Source organism: Heterocephalus glaber, unplaced genomic scaffold (genome assembly GCF_053883595.1).
Source record: "Heterocephalus glaber isolate CG9 unplaced genomic scaffold, H.glaber_assembly_v1.0 deba00001444, whole genome shotgun sequence".
NCBI lineage: Eukaryota > Metazoa > Chordata > Mammalia > Rodentia > Bathyergidae > Heterocephalus > Heterocephalus glaber.
The window spans coordinates 2630845-2650225 of record NW_028258297.1 but is presented as its reverse complement, the minus strand read 5'-3'; the positions used below and the strand labels follow the sequence as shown (position 1 = coordinate 2650225).

Below are 19381 nucleotides of genomic sequence, written 5' to 3'. Positions count from 1 at the left end.
TGTGCCATAAGTTCTACCACTGGTCCAGGGTGTCCTGTCCTGGCAGCCTTGTGGGACAGAGAAAAAACTCTGGGGGAAAAGCAAAGACAAAGTCCAGAGGAAAGTGGCTAAGGGAGGGAGGGAGTCAGATCTCAGAGGAAGAAGACTGTCTGTCAACACCACAAGAGGAGGCCCTGGACTTGGGGAGCCACAAACACTGTTCCAGTCCACACTTCCCTGGTAGCAAAACTGAAAAATGATTTCACTTAGACATTAGTGGCAGTAAAAGATTGGGTTTGAATTACATGCAAAGTTAGTATAAGAACAAAGGGAACAATGAACACAAATCGTAATTCTACAGACAATAATATAATAGTAAGATGTGGTCACAAAAATGAAAAATTTTAATATTTCAAAACAATCTAAAATATTTTGCAAACAACAGAATTTGTGCAAGAACAGTATTTATCAGAATTAAAATGACATGAATGAGATGATTGGATGAATAGAAGATAAACACAGCTTGTAGGACTTAGTAAATAATTAGACATAAAGAGAAAAAATTTCAGAAAAAAGATGAATTTAGAAGGATTACAAGAATAAAACACTGTTATAGGTAATATCATCAGAGAAATAAGAAGGGTAAAGGAGGAAATGTTTCAAAGGAAAGAAAATTAAGAAAGACCTTAAAAGTCCTTGAATGTAATACATATAGAAGACTGGAAAAGAAGACTCAATACATGTACAATTGGAGACACAGGGTCAGCAATGAAAGCATGAGACAGAAAAGATTCTAAAATCAATATTAAAACAAAATGAAACACAACTTGCTGAAATAAAAGGAGATTTACATACTGAAAAACAACAGACTCCATGTTTTAGAAAATTTACTCAGAGTGGTCCACACCAAAAACCAATTCTAGTCAAACTGTGGGGCTTTAAGCAGAAAGAAAATTTACTGAGCATCTACACAAGAAGGCCAGGAATCTTCCAGAAGAAGGAAAGCAGGCCAAGATCATATCTGACAAGTCTTTACACCCAAAGAAGATGCAGGAACACATTGAAAACATTCAGGAAAAGATGACATGAGCCAGACGGCCAGACATCAGATAGACGACATTCAGGTAAGACTCAGGAGACACTGTTCCTGGTCCATCCCACCCTGGCATATAGTGGAGGATCAGGGTGGTAGGACAAGGACATGGAGAGGTGTGGTGGGATGCGGTTTCAGGCTGTGCCAGTGCCAGGGTGACTGTACAGAGGCAGCACTGCATAGATGCTGCAAGTGCTAACCACTTACCATCTGGGGGCTGTCTAGCTGGGGGCGGGAGAAGAGAGAAGATGTAAAAAGTACAGCAATCTGATGCATTGCAGGTAGTAACAGAGGAAAAGAGCTTTAACTTCAAGTAAGTTGCTTTGGGAGAAGAAGAAGGAGATAGAGAGGCAATGGGGCCAGGAATCAGGGTCTAGGAAGAGGCACAGGTGGAAGATAAAATGTGAGTATAAGCATCCATTAGGACAAGGACTCAAGCCCAGCTGAGTGCCTAGAGATAAATCAGACACAGAAAGAACAAAGTAAGCCTGATGTGCAGGGATGAAGGGGTGTGTGTGTGTGTGTGTGTGTGTGTGTGTGTGTGACATACCTGACACATGTATGCAATAGTCGTATAGTGTGGCAGAATATGGACAGAGATATTGATTCGATGGATAAACAATATAGAGAGATAGGCTACATGCCACTAAGACATATAATGTTCAGACTGGCTAAGCAGGTAAAGCCCAGTGTGATGCTGTATGCCTAAGACTTGCCCAAAATAAACAGATTATAAAAGATGAAAGGCAAGTACAAATAAACTTATTCCGAGGAAAATGAAAAGGAAAATAAAGCATGTAGGACTCTTGCTCTTTGACTAGGCTATGTGAGACCAGCTAGCATCAGAAGAGATTTGAAATTAAGCCTTGTGGCAGGGCGGGGGCTTGAATTCACAGTGCAGGTACCATGGACATTAGTGTATTTGCACCCAGACATACTAATAACAAAGGCTATTTTCAAATGGTGGAAATTGTAAGAGAAATAGACAGCAATACACTCACCATGAGAGAATTCTCCACACCACTCTCCATCCAAGACAAACTATTATTAGTAAGGAGATAGAAGGCTGCCATGACAAGACCAATGAGGCAGAGCTCACAAATAATATATTGATCTCTGAACTCTGGTAATTGACAATGCATCTTCTTTTTAAAAGTATATGAAACATCTCCCAAATCGACCATATCTTATGCTACAAGGAGAATCTCATTAAATCCAAAGCATAGAAATAATATAACCGGAATTCTCTTACCACAAGCAATAAAACTAGAAGTTAATTATTGGCGCTAACAAACAGAAAGACTTGCCCACCAAATGTGCTAGTAAATAAATTTTGGAAACAAAACAAAATAAAGGACAGTATTACAGAATTTCATGAAAACCAAAAATACAAAAATCTATAGAATACAGTTAATGTGTATTATTAAAAAGGAAAAGACAAAAACAAATGGATTAATATTCTACAGACCCCAAAATAGAAAAGGAACAACAAGGTAATCCCAAGGAGAGCTGGGAACAGAAGAAACAGTGTGAATGGGCCCTAAGGAGTTAGCAAAAAGTGGCATAAATAGGAAATGCATCGGAAATCTGGTTCATGGCCCAGCTGTGAGGGGATCTGATAAAAGGCTCTATGGGACTGGGAGAAAGAAAGCACAAATACACACAATTAGACATGACAAAAGGTAAATAGACATTCAATCTAGAAGGACTTATTCTTTTCAGTATAAGGTTACTTTGTGAAATTATACACAAGTAAATTCAAATGCTGTTATGAGGGAATATTTCTAGAACAGTTTAAGGTAACAAAATTGAACCCCATTGAAGAGAAAAAGGCCAAGAAGGCCAGTGCCTAACTCCTTCCAAGCCCCATATCTCCAGGGAATGCACACCAAGTTTAATTAGATCAATTCATAACAGTGTACTTAAATGAGTCCAGAGTCCAGTGAAAGATGGAGACCTTCCAAATTCTTCCTGTGAAGCACATAAAGCTCCTACAGCATGACAGATATTTCACTGAAAAATAAGAGCACTGACCAATCTCACTGATGAATATAGATGCACAAAAATCTTAGATAAAACATCATTAAAAAGAGCGAACAGTGCACACCAATACAATGCATCATGGCCAAGTAGCTGTTTTGCCACAAACAGGAGGGTGTTCAATATTAGAAAATATATTAATATAATCCATCAAATGAGCACAGCTGAGCAGAAATATAATCTGATCATTTCAATCAGAAGAGACATTTTGCATAATTAAACAGACACATGTTAAAAACACTCAGTAAAAACAGCAATCGAGGTATCCAAGAGTTAGCATGGTACTCAGTGGTAGACACAGTGTTCTTCCAACTAAGGGCAGGAAGGAAACAGATGCTGCAGCACTCCCAGAATTCACAATTGTGGGAAGAGTTTCAGATATGTGATTGGAGGAGAGAGAAGGAGCAGAGCAGAGGCTCTGTGATGGTTTAGACAGAGCTTGAGTGTGCCCCCAATTCCTGTGTTGCAGGCTTGGTTCTCCAGCCAGTAGTGTCAGGAGGTGGTAGAACTTTTAAGAGGAGGGGCTTAGTAGGAGGAAGTTAGGTCATTGGGGTACCACCTTTGGAAGGGATTCATGTGGTTCTTGCAAGACCCAGTTGGTTCCCATGAGAGTAAGTTGTTATGAGTTCCCCTTGCTTCTTGTCTTACTGCCTGACTGCTCTTGACCACTCCTGTGAGCTCCTACCATGGTGCTATCTGCATGAATCCTTCGGCAGACCCAAGCAGATGCCAGCACCATGTTATTCAACTTTCAGAATGGTGAGCTCGAGAAACCCTTCTTTACAAAGTACGCAGCCTTGTGTATTTGGTTATAGTAACAGAAAACAGACTAATACAGGGCTGGAAAAGCAGGAAAAATAAAATAAAGTCATCTGTTCATAGATCAGAAAATTGTATATCTTGAGAAAAGTCTCCAAGTAATAGAAGAAATCATTACCAAAAAATAAGGAGGCATAAGAATTTACAGAAGTGGCATATTATAAAATTAACATTTAGAAATCAGTAAGGACTTCTACTTCCGGGAAATGGAATACTTGATCCTATTTATCCCACATAGGATAACTAAGCCTCTTGGACATTTCATAGGAAGCAAATATAAGAAGTCTCAATCTTTCATCCCCTGACGGGCACCGAGGTTGGCTCCATACCCTGACTTCTGTGGATGATGATGCTCTGAATGTGATGTGAAGCTGTTTTTTTTGCACAGCAATGCCACTGCCTTTGGAATACAGTTAGTGGTGGGATTGTGGGTCATATGGTGCTAGTTCTATTTTTAACTGTTTTGAAGAATTTCCACTCTAATGGCTGTATGAACACTCCTATCAACATCATGCAAGGCTTCCCTTTCCCCCATGTTTGCCAGCACTGGTTATGTTCTGTTCTTTTGAAGGCGGTTCTATTCTAACAGGTGTAAAGAGAGAGCTCGTGGAAGTTGACTTAGCATTTGTGTGAGAATTGGTAATGTTGAGCATTTTTCATACACCTGTCAGGTTCTTTCTTGTATGTCTTCTTTTCAGAAATATCTGTTTCAGGTTTCCCCCATTTTTAAGTGAGTGTTTTCTTGCTGTTGAGTTGCCTGAATTCCTTATACACAGAGTCCACCGAATAGATATATATACACTTCAGAAAAAGAAAAATAATGCCACACTTCTTCAACAGATGGTGTTAACCTCGCATGGGGGACCCTAGAGGTTGTTGTAGATCCCAGAAAACCCACTACACGGCCGGCCCTTAGAGAAGAAATTGGAAATGCAGCAATCACAATGGACCAAGGCCACCCAAGCAGCAGCTCGCTGTACTAATAACTGTCTGGAAGCGAACGGCCACCACTTTGACCACCTCTTGTCATTGTGGAGGCCAAAGGTAAAACGTATTAACCTCATGATCTCTCAATAAATTTAGTATTAAAATATTTATCCAAGTTTTTCTTTTCCTGAAGTTTGTATGCATTTTTTTGGTGGACTCTGTATTTTGCATATTAACCCTCCTCTGCTGTACGGTTTGCAAACATTCCTGCCTATTTTGTAGGCTGTCTCTGGTCTGTTGATTGCTCCCTGTGTGACTCTGTAAACGGTGAGGATGGAACAACATGCTGTTGCTGGGACCCAAGGGTGACAAGACAGTGAATCTCCTGGGGTCTGTTTTTGCTTTTTAGTTCCCAAATTCAGAACTGGGGAAGTGACAACCTGGGGTGTCAGTGTATTCCAACAAATAACTCCAAGGCCTGCTCTCTTGAGCCAAAGGAACAGGGAGGGGGGTCCACAGAGATACAAACCTTCCAGATAGCTCAGTCCATGCAGGAGCCCATGGCCACACCCAGCCACACCAGCAAAGACCACAGACCCTGCAGCAAGAAGCACTACCAACCCTTCCCTCAGGAATAGCACAGCCCACACTGGAGCCTGAGTGTGGGTAGTAAAATGGTCACTGGAGGCCTAAACCCCTCTCCATTTGGCAGTGACATGGGCAGGACAGGGTCCAATCCTTGTCCCTCCCACATCAGTGCCAAAGGACAATGACAGTAATTGCACCAGCAGCCTATTTTGTAACTGAAACAGAGGACCCAACATACCATAAGCTCATACAGGCTTCCAGGATTTTGCAGACCGTCCCTGGCCAAGATCAGGACCAGGGTATCTGTGCCACATGCAAAAGACACAGTGGTCACCCACGGGAGATGGTGGATGTCAGGACTCTGCAGAAGCATCCAGGCTCTGGGAGCAATTATGGGAAAGAGGAGAAAGCAGAGGAAGCTTCAGCAATGAAAGAGAGAGGCAAAGAGAAACAGGCATTTCCAAACTGAAAAATGCAGCAGAAATTAGAAAGCACAGTGGATGAGACCCCACAGAAGATGGAGGGACCCAGAGCAGCATCAAGGAGCCGAGGATGGAATGTTGGGAATGACCCAGCCAGGGTAACATAGAGGAGACAGACTGACAGAAGAAGACAAGCAGAGCCCAGGGGCTTGAGAGATTACAGTGAAGGTCTGGTCAGTGTGTCCTTTTGTCCCTGAAGGAAAAGACAAAGAGTCAGGATGAAAGGGACCTGGAGAAGTCACGGGTGAAAACTGTCCAATTTGGCAAGATATATAAATCTGCAGATTCAAGAAGCTGGGGAAAAAAAATCACAAACAGAATAAACTTAAGGAAATCCATGCCAAGATGCATCATAATTAAACTTTTGCAAGGTGGAAAAAAAAAAAAGGAAAAAAAAATTGAAAGCTGCCAGAGAAAAACTACACGTAACCTAGAGGGGAAAAATAGTTTGAATGACAGTGAATTTGTCATCAGAAACCAGGGAGACCAGGAGGAAATGACACAATATTTTTCAGCTACTAGCAAAAAAAAAAAAAAAAAAAAAAAAATCTGTCAATTTAAAATCCTACACCCAGGAAAATACCCTTTACAAATGAAAGAGAGCTGGAGATTTAGCTCAGTGGTGCCACCGCCTGCCTTGAAAGTGCAAGGTCCCGAGTTGGATCCCCAGTACCAAAAACAAAACAAAACAAAACAAAACAAGTGATGGGGAAATGAAGACATTCTCAGATGAAAGAAAACCAGGAGAATCTGTCACTAGCGCAGCTGGCTGAAAAGAATGGCTAAAGGAAATTCTTGCAACAAGAAAAGAAGGAGTCACAGGGCATCAAAGCGGAATGAAGGTAAGCATGTGAACATTCAGAGAGTGCTGACCAGGCCCTTGGCCACCTCAGCACTCACATGGAAAGCTTGAAGCAATGTGTATTGAAGTGCTTCTCGACATACACAGAGGGAATATTTAAGGGAATCCTTAACTGGGGAGATTGGGAGTCATAATGCCAGGTGGCGCTCCCATACCTCACTGCAGTGAGCAAAGGATGTCACCTGTGTCTGTGATCAGGCTCACATGTGCTCTGTAGTGCTTACCTAGGATGGCTGCTGAAGGTGCTATGCAGAGATGAGCTTCCAAACACCCCTGATGATCCCCTACCCCTCTGAGAAAGCTCTACCTCCCCACTTCCTGTTATCTATCTTTTATTTTGCTATTTATTCATTTATTTATTTGGTACCGGGGATCGAACTTGGGTCCTTTGCCTTGCGCAGCAGGCGGTGAAACCACTGAGCTAAATCCCCAGCCCTTGTTCTTCATTTATACTTTGGGCTGAAAGAGGGAGGGAAGGAAATGGGTATGAGAAAGGGAATTAAGATGTGGCATGTGCTTGTACCAACTCTACAAGAGGAATGTAATCATTATGTACTGGACACACATACTAACAAAAAAAATGAATAACAAAAACATTACTGGTGAAACAAAACAGAATTCTGAGAAATGTTCAAATAACCCATGGGAAGGAAGGAGAGAGAGAGAGAGAGGGAGAGAAACGAAGTTGAAATGCTGAAGCTCTTACTGATAAATGCACATGACCTAAATACACCAATTAAGATGCATAAGATGCAGAGGGTTGCATAGTGGCCTCAAGAATATTTTGTCTTTAAGAAACTTACTCCATCTGCAATATTATATGCAGACTGAAAGTAAAAGGATGAGGAAAGGTGTGTCATGCAGACATTGATCAAAGAAAGCAGGAGTGGCTGCATTAATGCCAGATAAAATAGACTTCAGACTAAAGAAAGCTTCTGGGGACAGCAAGGGGCAATTATGTAACAGTAATAGAGTCAATCTATCATGGAGACTTAGAAATCTTACATTTACATTTGCCCACCAATCAGCTGCAAAATTGGCAAAAATGAAAGAGAAATAGACAAATCCTCGGTTAGAGGTGAAGGGCTCAGCTTTCTTCGCTTGACAGCTGAGGAAACCCCTAAACTCCACCAACCTGTGGGACCCAATTGGCGCTCACCCAAGGCTGCCTCCCAATTTCTTTCTGAGTGTCCATGGAAATGTACCAAGATAGGACACATCCTCTCCGTGAAACAAATCATAAACTCAAGAACTGAAGCCATACTGTGTGTTTTCTAATCACAGCGGAATCTAACAAGAAGCGAGTCATAGAATAATAGCAGAAAAACCTCTAAACACTTGGAAACAAAACAGCATGCTTCTAAGTACTCTATGGGTTAACGAAGAAGTCTCAGGGGAAGTTTTAAAAAGTACTTTGAACAGAATGAAAATGCAAACATAACATGGGACACAGCCAAAGCAGCTCTGAGAGGGAAATTTGTATCACTGAATGCATGTGTTATTGAAGGGGAAAAGTCTCAAATCAAGAATCTAAACTTCCCCCTCAAGACCCTGAAAACAGAACAACAAATAAGCCCACAGCAAGCAGAAGGAAGGAAGTAATAAAGACAAGAGCATAAATTTAAAAACTGGACTGTAGTAAAGTGCCAGTTTTACCCAAATGGATGTATAGGTTTAATACAATGCCTGCCAAAGTCAGCAAGATTTTTAGAGCAATAGGCAAGATTGTCACGTGGTTTATACGAAAGGAAAGGATACTAAAATAGCTCCATGGATTTTGGAAAGGGATAATACAATGGAGAGTATCAGTACATCTAACTTTAAAATTTTATTTGGGGTAAATACATGTAAAATTGACTAGACTAACCAATTTTGAGTGTATAGTTCAATAGCGGTGAGTATTTTCACATTGTTGTATAATTAATCTGCAAACTGAACTCTGTTGCTATAAAAAAAACAACACCCAATCCCCTCTTCCCAGCCCCTGGCAACCTCTGTTCTGTTTTTGTGTTTATGGGTCTGACTACTTCAGGGACCCCATATAACATTTGCCTTTTGTGACTGAATTGTTTCACTTCAAATAATGTCCATGAGGTTCACTCCTGATGCAGCGAATGCCATGGTGAGTACAGACCCTGTTTGCTTTGTCCACTTTGATAATCCACACATGGGCTGCTTTCACCTCTTAATGTGGGGACTGGTGTGGCCACGGACATGGCAATATACAAGTCTTTGAGATTTTTCTCAGTGCTTTTCAGTATATAGCTAGAAGTGGCATCCTGGATCCTGTGGAAATTTTATCTTTACTTCTGGGGAGTTGTCATCCTGTTGTCCACAGCAGCTGTGTTGTTTTGCACAGGTGTCCAACTCCTCCTGTCTGCACCAGCCCTTCCGTTCCATTGGTCGAGTGGTCACCCCAAGAGGCACAGGCAGTATCTCCTTTCAGTTTGAATTTTCATTTTCCTTACTGTTAGTGTTGGGTCTTTTTTCATGTGATCATTGGTCTTTCGCATATCTTGGGAAGATGTCTACTGAGGTCCTTTGCTCATTTTCTAAAAGCTCATTAATTGTTGTTTAAATTATAGGAGTTTTCTATATGTTATGCATACTAAACCTTTACTGGTTATACGATTTGAGATATTTTCTCCCTTTCCATGATTGTCTCCCACTCTGCTGATTGTGCCTTTTGGTGCACTCTACCTAGTCTTCAGAATTTCATATATCTATTGTAACCAAGGCTGTGGAGCATCAGCAGGCACTTATATAAGTCAATGGGCCAAAATCCATGCATAGGTCTTTATAAATATGCCAGACTCATTCTTGCCAAAACTTCAAAAGCAATGTAGTGGAAGAAGTATACTCTTCGCAACAATTTATACCAAAACAATTCTATATCTGTAGGCAAAATTAAAAAAACACATTAAAACAAAGTGCCTGAACTAATTCTTGCATTTTATATAAAAATTAACTTACAATGGATCATGGACTTGAATGTAAAACTGTAAAACTTGCAGAGAAAATATAAGACTGGACAGAGAGTTCTTAACTTAGCACTGGAAATACAATCCATTGTAGGTCAAAATTGATAAGTTTAATCTCATTAAATTAAGAACTTTTGCTTTGTGGGAGACTTTTCCTAAGTGTGAAAAAAGATATCAAATGGGTAAAATACATGCCAGCCCCGTATCTGACAGAGAACTATTATGGAAAATATATTAAGGCCTCTCCGGATTTAGCATAAAATCCAAAATGGGCCAGAGATACGAGGAGAGATTTTACCAGAGAGGGTATAGAGACGGCAAATAAACACAGGAGGGGCGCTCGGCATTGCTCCCCACGGAGGATGCCAGTTACACATGCGAAAAGGAATCACCACACATCCACCAGTGGGTAAAATACAAATGCCAAGGACAAGAAATGCCAGTGAGCAGGGGGCCAACAGAGTCACCCAGATGTTGCTGGCAGGACACGCAGCCACTCTGGGGAACAGCTTGTCCGGCTTTCAACAGCGAACCTGTGACTGCTACGAGGTCCAGCAGTTTCACCCTCTGTGAACCCATGCAGGCCTGTGGAAGCCACTTTATTTATTAGTCCTAGACCCACACACAAGCCTTGCATGGGGACCTGTGACATAACAGCAGTACTTCGTGCCCATACCTCGAAATCCTGCTCAGCAAAGGAAGGGAAGGAACTATTGATAGTGTAGCAATTAGGTGAAGCGTTAGGGAGATGAGTAAGTGACCGAAGTCTCTCTCGGGGTGCCACACTCTTAAGACTCTGCTTATGGAACATTACTGAGCTGACAAAGCTGTAAAGGTGGAGGGCAGATTAATGGTTGCCAGCTCACAGGAAGGCATAGATTGAAGGAAGCCAGAATTATGGCCACTGTGGGTCATTTGAGGAGCCCTTGAGTAATGGAGAAACCCTGCATTTTGAACATGTGGTTACCTATATTCTAAGTGTTATACTTTATAATACCACACATCACACACTCACACACCCACATACAATACCCACACACCCAATATACACACTTGTAACATACCACACAAGAACCACACATATTTATATACAAATGCCCCATCCTCATCTTTTTTTTTTGTTGGCACCAGGGATCAAACTTGGGACCTTGCACTTGCAAGGCAGGTGACAGAACCAGTGAGCTAAATCCCCAGCCAATCCACATCTTCACTCACACCACACAAACACACACACACACACACACACACACACACACACATGCACACACATCTCCAAAGAATAAGCTTAAAAAGAACCATTCATAAGTTATATGGAGTAAACTATAAAACTCTTTTAAAGACAATAAAATGAACTTGAACAAAGGAAAAGAAGCTCTGTGTTTTAGATAGGAATATGTAAATTCATCTCCCTAAAATGTTTCACAAATTTAAAATGATCTCAATTGGCCAGGCATGGTGGTGCGTGCCTGTAATTCCAGTACTCTGGGACGCTAAGGCAGGAGGATGGCAAGTTCCAGCCTAACCTGGGTGATTTAGCAGTTTAGAATCTAGACTTGGTCTCAAAATCAAAAATAAAAATAGAGAACTTCAGGACACAGGGAAGGGTTATAGCTCAGTGCAAAGGCCCTGGGTTCAGATCCCAGCACTGTGAAAAAAATTACCTTAATCAAAATGCACCTTTTCCCTGGATCTGAATTACCTGGTCATATGTCTCATTAGGAGGAACAAATTGGCAAGTGTAGCTCAGAATAATATCTAACCTTGAACAAGAATGACGGAAAGTTGGCTGCATGAAATGGTACCATCTATCTTCTTCCAAGAGAGACAGCAGTAAACTGATCTGATAAAAGGGGGAAAAGGGGGTAGAGATGGGAATGGATAATTCAATTGAAAAGAAGTGGAGAAGTGAAGAGGCACAACCTCACTCCTCATGAGAGACACCACGGGACTAGCCAGGCCCAGAGAAGGGCAGCACAGACACTACAAGTGTCAATGCTGTGAATGCAAAATGGCTTCTGAAGGAGAGGATTTGATGACGTCTAGCACAGCTGGACCTGGGACCACACTTCCAGGGGTCCACTCATAGATGCAGTGCTGAAGGTAAGGACAGAAAGTTGCAGACCCGGGAAATGCCATGAAGCCAAAGGTGCTGAGCTCCAGGGCCCTTCCTACCAGACGTGGCCCTCTGCTTCACAAAGTTCTCCAAAGAGAAATCTTTTGCCTTTATTTTTTTGCTTGAAGAAGAAACCTCAAATTGCATAAATTTTGAATTCCATAAACCTGGGTTGTCTATGTCATGTCGCTGATATTACATAAAATACATAGTATTTCTAGGTATTTTATTGGTAAATGCATATATTAAAATAATAGAATTATGAACCATAAACTGAAACCATATATAAATAGAGAGTTCCAAAAGGATAGGGTGAAAGAGACAGGGAAGAAATTGAACAGCTTTGAATATAGATTTGACGTTGAAATTTTACCTAATTTAACATGAAAATAAATGTAAAAGGGGAATTTCTAAATGTAGAGGCAACATGAAACAAACATAGGAACTTAGCTGTGTGTCAAGTGGTGACAAAGAGATGCAAAGTCACCCTCTTAAGTGGCTTTAGGGAAAGGCTGGTTGACTGAATGGAGACGGGGGAACACATCGAGGACAGAATGAGCAGCACACTCTTTATTGGGGTGACCTCAGTACGCTGTCCCTGAGGGTCCTCCATGGACACTAAGTGTATGGGTGCTCGGGGCCCTGGTGTAAAAGGTTAGGGTTGCCTATGTCCAATGTATCTCCTCCTGTATACTTTAAATCATCTCTAGATGACTTAAGATACTCACTGCAACCCACACGTGCTGTAAGTAGTTGTACTTTATGCTTTAGGGGAAACCGTCTGTGTGTGCTGCAGAAGACACAATTGTTTTTCCAAATATTTCCACTCTGTGGTTGGTTGACTCTGGTATGGGGGCCACATTGAAGGACACAGAGACCACACAGCTCCTTCCACTTCCTGGTGTGTCCTCAGTGCTCACCCACAGTGGGGCCTGGGTCAGAAGTTCTCTCTTCAGGTTTGAATAATGCTCTAGTGCGCAGCTGTGTCACATGCTGTGTATCCACACATCTGCTGATGGGCAGTGGGGCTGTGCCCACTTGTGACTACAGTGAATAATGCTTCTGTGGACAGGTGTGTGCAGAGTTTCCTGGGAGGTGATGAAAAATTGTGAAACTGGTACTAGTGCTGGTTTCAAGACCTGTGAATGTGCTTAATGCCACGGAATTGTACACCATGAGACAGTGTGCAATGTACATTGTGTGTACTTTGCTACAGTCATAAAAATCCTAAAGAAAGAGGAAGAAGGCAATAAACAAGGGTGTGAAGATTCAGTCAAACTTGAAAAGGTTCTTACAACCAGAGACAGGCAAAATTAGCATCATTAGACTCTTCAACAGATACAAGCCACTGAATTTGTTTAAATCCTTAAGTTTGTATTAAAAGTAAAAGTGAGACAAAAAGATCACTATTATACTACAGACTGTTAGTGAATCTATGTATTTTTCTAATTATTTTGAAAATTAGGACAGGGAAAGAAATAAGCAGCTATTCTGGCTCTGCATATAAGAACCTTACTTCCGGGTAAATGGATCTTGGAAACAAGAGGTTCCTTCTCACATAAATAGTCCAGCTGCTAAATGACGACCTAGTGTCAGGATTGGAGTGTCACCATGAGCCACCTTACTGTGCTAACAGGCTTAGAGTGACCTTCAGAGACGGGGACATCACATCTCCAGCTGTCATGTGTCCCTGCTGGAAGCAGAGCGCAGAGTCCACACCCAAACAATGAAATCTGATCAAGTTCAGCCAGAGACCTCAAATCTGCAGACACCGTGAGGGCCGGACCGTGCAAACCGCAGATTCTGGAGCACTGGGAGAACAACTCAGTTCTTTCTGGGATACTACATGCTGCACAGGAAGAGGAGGTGAGGGTTAAGACTTGGAGACTTAAAAAAAGTTTTTGGAGACAAAAACCAGTTTTAAAATATGAGTTTTACTTGGATTCACATTCAAACTAACAAAAATTAAAAATTTAGTTGGCAAAGCTTAGTATTTTTGGATATTTGTTGAAATTGTGGATATGCTTAAAACAGGCTTCCTTTGGAGATGCATACCAAAATCTTCACAGATAAATGCTTCTAGATACAATCTACACTTGACATAGTTTACTAAGTGCTGCTTTAGAAGAGGAGAAAAGAAACAAGAAAGAAAGGAGTAAAGGAAGAAAGGAGGAGCCCTATCCACCTTCTCCAGTCCGACTCTCTGCCCCAGACCTAGGTCCCGGGCTCTGGTGACCCGAGCCATCTCTGCCCCTGCTCTGAGACCCCACTGGCCTTGCAGGCAGGGCTCTCTGTGCTGGGCAGAAGGAAGGAGGTGGCACTGGCTGCCCAGAGCTCAACGGTGAGTGTGGCAGAGGGATGCTGTGTTCAGACAGACTCACCACTCCCGAGGGTGAAGACCAGGAGCTGGTGAAGGCCAGTGACCCAGCACAGTGGGCACTGCAGTCTGAGACAGGTTCTGTGTGATCGTGGCAACACCTTTGACCACTCTGGGCCTTTGTCTGGCACCTCCTTGCTGGCTGTAATAACAGCACTGGATGGAATGCTGGGGTCACTGATGATACCATGTCACGGTGACTGGTGTTGCCGATGACATCGCTCACAGCTGTTTCTGCAGAGAACTAGCCACATCTTTCCTGTCTCACCACAGTTTTAGTCTCCTGAGATGGTTTTCTGGACTTCTTACAAGAAATTGGAGGAAGAAATCTTGAACATCTTCAGTGAGCATCCACTGAAATCCATTCCTGTCCATGTGGAGGAGCAGGGAACACAGTGACCCAGGGTGGGGCCGGGGCCCAGGTCCAGCAGGCAGGGTCTCTGTGAGGAGCCTGCCAGAGCCCGTGCCTGAGGAGCAAGAGACCAAGGAAGGAAATCCAGAGGCCGTGGGGCTTCACAGCAGGGACTTCAGGGGAGCAATGGGGTGGTGGGGGGTGGCAGTGTCCAGTGTGAGCTGGGGGAGAAGGGACTGAGGATGGGGAGCAGGCTCGGGGGTCAGGGCTGCTGGGAGGGGTGGGAGTGGTGGGCTAGTCTAGTGGTGTGTGGACGGCCTGCCTGTCTATGTATCAACCTGTCTATTCACTAGTCACTATTCATATTGATTTGTTGATCAATCACATTTGTCTACCTATCTTAATGACTTACATTTGTTCTATCATCTATCTATCTATCTATTCATCTATCTCCTTTTTAGGGGCATTGAAACCAAGTAACCTACATCCCAGCTCTTTTTTTTACTTTATATTTTGAGATACGGTCTCATTAAGTCTTTAAATTACCCAGATGAGACTCAAATTTGGATCCTCCTGCCTCAGCCTCCAAAATTGCTATGATTATAAGTATGCACCGTCACACCTGGCTTCTGTCTTCTCTATCAGCCAATCACTTTTCTGTGTATTTAAATGGAGTGATTCGAAAAAAGGCTCAAAGACAAGCACTTGCTTCTTCTAGCTTGAGGATACCTGCCTCAGAATCCAAGGTGCCAGGTCCCCAGTGCCACCTGAGCGCTGGTCCTCGTGCACAGGGGCAGGTGTGTGGCTCTCTGGCAGCACCTGCTGCTCCATGGAGGGCTAGGCTGGAGCTGACACTGAGAAAGGGCACTGGAGTAGCCTGCTTCGATGCTGATGCTCACCAGAGTGGTGAATGTGCCCTTGCCCTTGAATTTGGGATGGGAGGCAGAATGTGCTACGAAATCGATCTCTCCCAGATGCAGAAGAACTGGAGCAAGATAGCAGAGTGTAGTGTCCTCTGTAGGGGCAGCAGAGGCTGGTTGGTGCTGCGGGTTAGAGGGCACAGCCAGGCAGTATTGGATCATGGCTTCCTGTCCTGCTAGGTCACATCAGAGGCAGGGGGAGGGTCAGGCCAGCTCACATGCACTGGAGGGGACCCTGTGGGATGATAAGCAGGGACTGAGGATCCTGGAGACCTTCAGTGCACCCGCCATGGCCCTGGACATTGGAACCAGGCACGCTTGGAGTTTGTGGGGTCACTGCTGTTATCCACCCTGCCTCCTACCATTAGCAAATGTGCCTGGACGTCCCTCTTCCATGGCAGGGACCATAGTCTGGAAGTGGGTCCTCCCCAATCCTATTCTTCCACCCATCATCACATTCTATTTTCCAAGTTCTGATAGGAGTTTGTGTGTGGATGCTTTGGAAACTGTGTGCTTGGGTCTTCGGTCATAAGTGGAGGACAGATGGGAGGAAACAGCTCATCCATCACATCCTTCCTCTGTTAAGAGCTCAGGCCCAGGCCATGCATTTTAAACCTCTCTGGGAGCAAGAGTCTTTGTCTTTCAGGAGAAAATATTCACAGCTAATGTATATTGGGTTCTTTCTTTGTGTTCATACGCTTCCCTGCAGTCTCTGAAACCTCCCTTGAGGCCAGTACTTACACTATTGCTATCTTACAATTTGCAAGCAAAGCCCAGAGCTGAAGTCCTCACCATCATCACCATTAGCACCACCAGCACCCTCTTTATCCTCTCCCGCACACTCTGGGCCAAGCCCACACTCCAGGACCTGGGCTTCCAGAATTAAGAGGCGCCACTGTGTTTGTAAGTGATGTTCCCACACCATGCCTGCCCCTATACTTCTTAACTTCTTACATACATGTTTGCGCTCTCACTCCCTAAAATGCACTTAAAGAAGTCACTGAGTGCAGCGCCTGATGTAGTGGCCCCAAGAGGAGCTGGAAGAAGCAGCGTGTGGGACCCCTAGCTGTCTGTCACTGTGGGCAAAGGGCAGACCCTGAGCCCCTGGCTTCCTCCTCAGTGGCAGCCCTGCTCTACACACAGGCTGCGTCTGTGGAGCAGGAAGTGTGGGCTGACAAGGGCCCGTCCATCATCCACTCTATGCCACCCCTTTGCTCGTCTCCCTGTCTTGCCAAGGGAACGGCCACAGGGAAGAGCCGTCTGCCTGAAAGCTGTCCAACTCCAACTGGAGGATCCTGGGTGATGCACAGGCACTGTCCCTCAGCAGACACAGTGGCTGTAGGGCCTGGCAGCTGGGTGGAGTGGGGAGGGGCAGACTGGGAGCCCCTCAAACAGAACCGTCCAGCTCCAGTGAGGCAGGGAAGTGAGTGAGAGGGGACAGAGCTGCCTTAATGGGGTGGCTGCTAAGCTGCAGTGATGTCACAGTGAAGCCACTGGGTTTCTGCGTGCTGTTGGTCATCAGGTTCTTGTTGTGATGGGGGCTGGGGCCATGGGAGGCTGTTTCTCTGCGTGCTGAAGGAGACAGTTTGGGAAGAGCATGGTACATGGTGAGTGTGGCAGGGGTTGAGGACTGCACCTCCAGAAATCCTGTTGGACGTCATCCCAGGCACACTGTCACCCAGCCTCACTGTCCCACCTGTACACTGGTACAAAGGCCTCTCAGATGCTGCTGAGAGCATTAAGTCAGGTAACTGATTCCTGGTGTATGGCAGATTTCAGTTCCCCTCTTTAACTCGGTGGGAGGATCCGTCCATGCCTCTTGTGTTGATGCCTGCGGCTCAGCACCTCCCATTGAAACCAAGAAACAGCTGTGCCCACCTGCTGTGTGGGCCTCAGAGCCTGCAGTCCTGTGCCATGAAGTCAGCACATTTGGATGCTGCTGGGCACTGCTGGGTGCTGAGTGCTGCCACAGAGAGGACACTTGACTGGGGGCCAGGGAACCTTCCACTGGGGGTGGAGGGGGAGGAGGAGACAGGAAAGTGAACAACCTGATTTCAGCTCTGTAGATGCTGGTGCTTCCTGCAGGACACAGGCGTTGCCAACGGCCCACGGGGTACTCAGCCAGATAGGGGAAGGAGGAGCCTGACAAGCTCTTCTGAAGAAGCTAGGCACCCTAGGGGTGAGGCCAGGAAGCAGTGTGACTGGGAAAGAATGTTTAGGGCCTGAGTTGTACATTGGGGTTTGCAGCAGGTGGGAGGGGAGTGTGGCCAAGGTGAACCTGGAGAAGACCAAACAGCTGGACTTGGAGGGACCATGGAGGCCACACTCACTGTCATGGACAAAACACGACACACAGTAGGGATGCACTGAAGGTTTCAAGCATGAATGTTGTGCTAGTGGAAATGCGGATGCAGGACTGGCAGCTGGTCTGACATCTACTGCAGAGGCCCAAGGGGTAGGGAGGCCCAGACTACTACAGCAGGTGAAGGTAAGAGAAGCAGTGACTCCACAGGGTATGGTACCTGGTGGATCCTGGGCACAGGGCTCTGGAAAGTGGCGGGAGTCAAGGGCAACTGCAGGGTCTCATGTGTTTGATCCTCTGAGCCCTTGGGGCCTCAGCAAGACCATCCCATAGAGGGAAAGCTAAGTGCACCCGGGTGGCAGGGTTGGATGGGGAGAAGGAGAGAGGAAGTAAAGAAATGTTTTGATGGCAAATCCAGTAGGGTTGGGAGGTGTTGAGTGCAGGTCAGAAAGGAAGTAGAGAGGCAGACTAACTCCCAGGATGTCTCGGGCTCTGAGGCCTTTCTGAGGCCCCCTGGTGGCTGGGTGGTGGAGTATGGCCTGGGCATAGGTTGTTGGTGGCTCTGAGCCCCTCTTTCCTCATACAAAGCATGTCTCTTCTTGAGGTGAGGTCCACACAGTGCCCATGACTGTAAACACTTCTTGGGTCCCCAAAAGGGAGCAGGAGCACATGGGGAGCTGGGGAGGTCTCAGCTCAAGGTCTCAGATGGAGGTGTGGCCTTTGCAGGGCTATTCATAGGAGGTCGTCTCATGGAGGGGAGACACCAACAAGGCTGGAAGAAGAACTCAGAGCACAAGCAGTTTTCTCAGCCATCCAAGAGGGCAGGGAGCTGGCTGCTAGGTTCCTTTGTCACTGCAGCAGGTCACAATTTTCAGGCACTTGAGCACACAGAGGAGGGCATTGGCGCGATGGAAAGGGCTGGAGTGTTTCAGATATCTGGGTCCAACCCTACAGTTTACTGCTATTTAGTTTTGAAAAGTCACTTACATCTCCAAGACTTATTTGAAATAAATAAATAAAACAATCTAGTGCTTGGGACACAAGTTTGCAGAAATTAAAGGTAATCTGTAGAACACGCTGGGCATAGAATTGTGTGTCTAGTTACAGATGGTTGCAGACAGTGATGATGATGGTCATCTGCTGGTCATGATGGTGACGATGGTGACAGTGGTGGTGGTGATGTTGATAGTGATAGTCGGTCGTCATCATGGTCACGGTGGTAGTGATGGTGGCAGTGATGGTGATGATGATGTTGACGATGATGATGATGGTGGCTGTGATGGTGATGGTCATGGTGATAGCAGTGATGATGATGATAGTGATGAAGGTGATAAAGCTAACCCAAACAAACTCGTTGGCAAGTGTACCTTAGCCCTAGGAAAACTGTAGAGTGGTTACATTTCAAAAGTGCTAGTGCTTTTTACTTTATAATATAAGAGCTTGCCCATGTTAATGTTATTTTGAGTGTGACTATTCTCCTTGATGCCAAACATCTCAGTGAAAACTGAAAATTCAGTCAAACAACGGAACACATTCAGACATCCAG

General features: G+C 44.6%; 1 pseudogene; it reads right to left on the bottom strand.

Annotated features, from left to right (window-relative positions):
• The window catches only part of LOC101714485 (sodium-dependent phosphate transport protein 2B-like), a 71442-nt pseudogene extending 52314 nt beyond the window's left edge, over window positions 1-19128 (bottom strand).
• Window positions 19129-19381: the final 253 nt, after the last annotated feature.